Below are 6,001 nucleotides of genomic sequence, written 5' to 3'. Positions count from 1 at the left end.
AAGCTCCTCCGCACCCCAAGCCTGGGCGGGTCCCCCCCCACGTCACCATCTGGGGCTGGGGTCTCCACCCCCTGGTTCCTCGAGCAGATGTTAAAGTGAAAATGCTAAAGTCAAGGGAAAAACTTACAGCTGAGTCAGGCCTGAGCCCTGAGTGCGGCTGCCGCAGGCCGTGGAACCAGTTACTGTTCGGTAGGACTTTGGAGAAAGGAGAAGTAGGAGGCGAGCGGGAGGACAATTGGCGGCAGCTGGGGTGAGCAGCACTTTGCCCCAGGATGCTGAGAGCACTTGCTGAATGGCTGCCTCTAGGGCGTGTGTGGTAAGAGGCCCAGGTGGTAGAAGAGGCCTGGTTGAGAGGACTTCTGAGATGCCCTAGGGACCCTGGACCACTTTCCTCTGAACCGCTAAAGCTGGCTAAACCTCGGATGGTTTTGCCGTGGTGCAGGTGTTGGGTGGAAGAGCAATTAAGCTGCCACTTGGGCTGCCCACTTTCCATATCAGAACACTTAGTCTGAGTCCCAGCTCTGCTTCTGACTCCAGCTGCCTGCTGGTGCCCACCCTGAGAGGCAGCAGAGGATGGCTCAGCTGCCCGGGTCTCTCTGCCATGCACACAGCAGAGCTTTGAGTTCTGGGCTCCTTGGCTTCAGCCTGACCCAGGCCTGCTGTTGCAGGCATGTGGGGGAGTAAACCAGTGGATGGGAGTTCTCTCTGCTTTTCATATAAAATGAAAATACATCAGTAATCACTTTCAAATGTTTTTTCTACAATCCAGATGGCTCATGAGTTCTGTTGGACATCTCCACTGGATGTTCACCATACACAGCAAATTCAACCTGTCCCACTGAACCATCTGCATACCACTAACCTGCAAGCCTAAATCTCCAACTAACTTGTTCAGAGAGGACCTCACAATCCACCATGTTGCCCAAGCCAAATAAATAAATTAGGTATGATCTTTGGCCCTTTCTTTGCCAAACCCTTTCCGTGTGTTTATTTACTGAGTCTTATGAATTTTACACTTTTTTAAAATATATATTTATTTATTTTTATGTGGAAGACAGATTTATAGAGAAAGAAGGAGAGAGATTTTCCATCCACTAGTTCACTCCCTAAATGGTTGCAACAGCTGAAGCTGAGCTGATCTAATCTTATCCTGTGCTGCTCTAAAAGTAAACTTTGGTATTGAGTTAGGTGAGCATTTGTTAGCCATCTGGGCAGCCACCCACATTCTTGCCAACAACAAATGGTGGTAATTGGTGAGAGCTACCCTTTCTGAATTATAATCCCAGCTCAGGTGGCAGACTGGGAAGGCCTGGTCCAGTTGTCCCAGGTCACTGGACGGTGCCTGATTAGCCCTTCTCCCAAGATCAGCTCTCTTTCCTCCGAAGTGAAGGGGTCTGGAGGAATTGCTAGCAATCATCCCAAGTAGATTGGTGGGTGGAAAACATGGTTTCTAAAAGAGAGATTAAACCTGTGGCTTCTCTGAGGACAAGTTTTGATTCTTGCAGTGCCTGGTGCGGGGCTCTGGCACGGTGACAGGAGGGGAGCAGCGGGCGGGGGGCAGGGGGTGAGGGTGAGTCAGCGGGCTGATCGGGGTGAAAGAGCAGGACTAAGCAGAACATTGATCCCGGGGTTGGGATAAGGGGAAGACGTGGTAGTATCGGTTTGTGTAAAAGACAGGGTTGGAACTGACCCAGCAACTGCAACCACCAGCATGTGCATAAGCTGACTGGGGTCACAGCCTGTGCCGGACCCTGTATTGGCAAACACACACAAAAATCAGGTCTGGGGGGCCTGGCGCAGTAGTTCAGTGGCTAAAGTCCTTGCCTTGAATGCACCAGGATCCCATGTGGGCACCGATTATAATCCCAGCAGCTCCGTTTCCCATCCAGCTCCCTGCTTGTGGCCTGGGAAAGCAGTCGAGCACCCAGCACCCACATGGGGGATCTGGAAAAAGCTCCTGGCTCCTGGCTTTGGATCAACTCAGCTCTAGCAGACAGAAGATCTTTGTCTCTCTGTCTCTTTTCCTCTCTGTATATCTAACTTTCCAATAAACATAAATGAAATCTTTTTTAAAAATGGAGAGAGAATCAGGTCTAGAATATCTTCAGATGAAGTTTCTTTGAGAATCTCCCAACTGAACTGATGGACTCAGAGCCCCAACCGTGGAGAGAATTGCAAGTTCCATGGTCTGACCGTGGAGTGCATGTGTCACAGCCGGGCCTCCACAGTGGCTTAGACAGAGCAGTGGACAGCATATCCAGATGCACATGCAGTATATGACAGTACATTGGAGCCTGCAGAGGACAACTGGTACCATAACAGAGGACAGGACAAATGGATCAACTACACCAGCCAAGAGTTGGCAGTGAATATCTGGGCAAATGGGGACTGTAGGATGGACTATGTCAGCCAGTAGGTTCTGGAGGAATTTCAATGTGCTTGGATTGAGAACTATTGAGCTATCAAAACCACTTGAACAGGACCCTCAGAGCATGCTCCACATCAGGGACCCTGGGGTGGTGTCAGGTGGCTGTCCTCCATCCCAGGGTACAGAGGTGTTTGGGAGGCTGGGTGTGGCTTTCCCCTTATCTCTGTCCTTCCCTGAGATACAGGAAGAAAAAAAGAGAGAGAGAATGTAGAAATAATGATCTCACCCACCTTCCTGTAGCCCTTGATTCTTATCATCCTAATCAACTATATGAAAATCATTAAAAATAAAAATAATTATCTTACCAAAAAAAAAAAAAAAGAAAGAAAAAGAAGAAGAAGTGGTGGAAGGCTCCTTATCCCTGCTTCGTAAGAGCCTCGTTAGATTGCAGCCTAGGAGGCAAAGGATGTTGCTTCGGCAAGGGTGTTGGGGATGGTTCATATTTTAAAACATTTCTTTAAGAGGGTTTTTCAGTAAGCATTTCAACCCAAAGGATCTAAGGGACCTGATCTGGATGGCTCGGGCAGCCAATGATGATGCGCTGGATGCGATAGGCAGTGGGCCACCCAACATTGAAAGAAGGCTACTCCAGTTAGCCAATGGATGCCATGAGATCAGATGGTTTATGTTTTTTGGTTTTTGGTTGTTTTTTTTTTTTCTGGAAGAAAAATTGTTAGTCCTGTATTATCAAGGAGTATTACTAGCATGTCCTTGGTCCATGGTGTGATTAGAATCTCTTACCGGACTTGGAATCAATTCAAAATAGCACAGGCAATTCACACAGACACTGGACTGGTGGCCACCAATAATCAGAGTGAAACAGACCAGAGGGCACGGGGCAATGTCTCGCTGTTGGCCTGGAGTCAGCAAGTAGTGCTGTGTCCGGTCTTCCCTGCAATGCACTCTTGACCTCCAGAGGCATTCAGCCCCCAGGGAGACATCTCCACTGCAGAATCCAATGAGAGTTGATCTCTGTGGACTCTGTTTCCACGAGGGTGTTTGGACACACTGGGGCTGAGGCATTCTCTCAGTGGCTGTCCTCTGGGGAGCCAGCCCTGCAGCCGCACAGGGGAGTCTCAGCAGGGGAGCCCCCAGAGACCAAGTGCCTGATCTCACTAGAGCCTTCCAATGTTGTGAGCTAACTGATTCTATCTCAAAAATGAGTCAGAGGCAGACTCTTAGAAGTTTTAGAGTCTTTATTCACTGGTTGACAAACTGTCCCATATCACAAGTGGAAGAAGGGAGAACCCCAATGGCCAGGGTCTTTAATCTCGCATGGATCATCCAATCAACTCAGATGGCGTATATTACAAAGCATCCAATTAGAGACTCATGTAGATTTAGAGGGCCTGATATGACTGATACCATTTTGAATTTTTGTACTGTCTCACTGTCTTTCAAATAAATAATAAATCTAAGAAAAAAAAAAAAACAAAGAAGAAAATAAATCTATTATCTATGCAGGTATCTCCGCACTACCACTGTGCCTGTCCCGGCATCCCCCATCATCTGGCATTGGACTTGGCTACATACAGTTCCTGCCTCCCCCACTGGCCTCCTGGACTTTCACTTGTGCCTTCCACCTGGCCATCCAGTGTAACCCTTGACAGATGAGGGTGAGCATTTAGCCCAGCATTGATGGCACTGCTTGGGCATCCCATGTCACAATATTTAGATTCAACACTGGGCTCTTACTCCTGCTCCAGCTTCCTGCCACTACAGACCCAAAGGGGCTGCCATCATGGCTCAAAGATCTGGGCCCCTGACGTCCACGTGGGAAACTTGGATCGCGTTCTTGGCTTCTGGCTCTGGCCCCAGCCCAGCCCTGGCCATTGCAGGCATTTCGAGGTTAAACCCACAGATGGAAGTGGGCAGTCTCCACATCTGGTTACCTATTTTTCTGTCTCAAAAACCCAAATATGATATACATGTGAGCATGCCATTTGCCAACTCGGAAGGAAGCGTTTAGTTGAGCTCGCTATGCCAGCAATTATCACAAGTGCTTCTACTGGGGACAACAATTGTCTTCATCGGCAGCCCGTGTGCTTGCTGCTATTTCTCATTTCAAAACACACTGTACTCAAGGGTTGAAATGTAATGAAACTAATATTTATTGCAAAATCAGGGGCATTGTTAAGTGACCTTTTTTCCCCATTTTTATACACAAGTGTCTGGCAATGAGGACTTGACCACAGTAAGGGTTGGTACTCCTGCTTTGATTTCTGCTAAGGCAGCAGTTTCACCCAAGTTGCTTTCGCAATGTCATTGCCATGTCAACCCAGTGACAAAGGCAGTTATGGCCCTTCTTGTCAAAACAGCTCGGTGCTGAGAATCCCCGTGAGCCCTACCTTATACTTTGAAAACCACTGATTTCGGTCACTTTTCATTTTTATTTTTAAAGTTTTCTTTCTTTCTATATTTGAAAGGCAGAATGAGACAGAGAATGAATCTTCCATCTGCTGACTTACTCCCCAGATAGCCATAACAACTGGGCCTGGGCCAGGCGGAAGCCAGGAGTGTCCCACGTGGGTGGCAGGGGCCCAAGAGCTTGACCACCTTATGCTGTTTTCACAGGCGCATTAGCAGGGAGCTGGATCAAAAGCAGAGCACTCCGATTCAAACTAGCACTCCTAAGGGATGCTGGTGCTATAGGTGACGGCTTAGCTAGCTGTGCCACAAGGCTGGTTCTAAAGCCATTTTTATTCATATTCAGATCTTCTTGTTAGTCATCACCCAATCTGATTTTTCCTTCTTCTTAGTACTTGAACCCTCAACTTTTAGCTGAGCTCACAGCTACTTAGATGTGAGTGATGCTTTTCTGCCTGCCTTGCAGTAGGTCTGGGTAATGGACCTGCACCCCCCTGCCACACCCACACCTGCTCCCTCTGAGTGGCCCCTTAAATGCTGGGTGTGTTGTGCCTTTCCTGGCGCAGGCTGGAATGCAAACAACCTCCCTGCTGTTAGCAGCCAACCCCTTTCCTCCTTTACATTACCTAGCAGGCTACTTCAAGCATTTAAGTGTGATCCCTCCCCACCCCACGCTCCTAGGTACCTCTCCATTCATTCACTCACACATTCCATTACCACTAAGTGTCCAGCAGCCCAAGGCACTCCGCTAGGCACCGATGGGAATGAGACGAATCTGCTCATCACGCTGCTTTCTGCCAGGGGCCCTAAGCAAGGAAGCACGTCATTGTAATTGTGTAAATGCTGCATAGGCAAAAATGCTTGCCGGGAGACCTCACCGCCAGGGAGCTGTCATCAACCCGGACAGGTGCGTCTCCAGCATTGCAAGCTTTCTTTCCGCTGCCAGAGAAAGAAAACTCTCGGGTAAAGCAGAAACAACCACCCAGGGGCAGAGATGCACCGAGTGGTATGTGTTGGTGGAGTGCTTACAGCAGGATGTGAACTGGAACTGCCAACTCGGTTAGAATTTGGAGAGGCTGCAAACCAACCTTTTTTTTTTTTTTAAAGATTTATTTTATTTTTATTGGAAAGGCGGATATACAGAGAGGAGAGACAGAGAGGAAGATCTTCCGTCCGATGATTCACTCCCCAAGTGAGCGCAACGGT

Source organism: Ochotona curzoniae, unplaced genomic scaffold, assembly GCF_017591425.1.
Source record: "Ochotona curzoniae isolate NIBS_2020 unplaced genomic scaffold, NIBS_Ocur_1.0 contig_2927, whole genome shotgun sequence".
NCBI classification, from domain to species: Eukaryota; Metazoa; Chordata; class Mammalia; order Lagomorpha; family Ochotonidae; genus Ochotona; species Ochotona curzoniae.
This window is presented reverse-complemented; position numbering follows the sequence as displayed.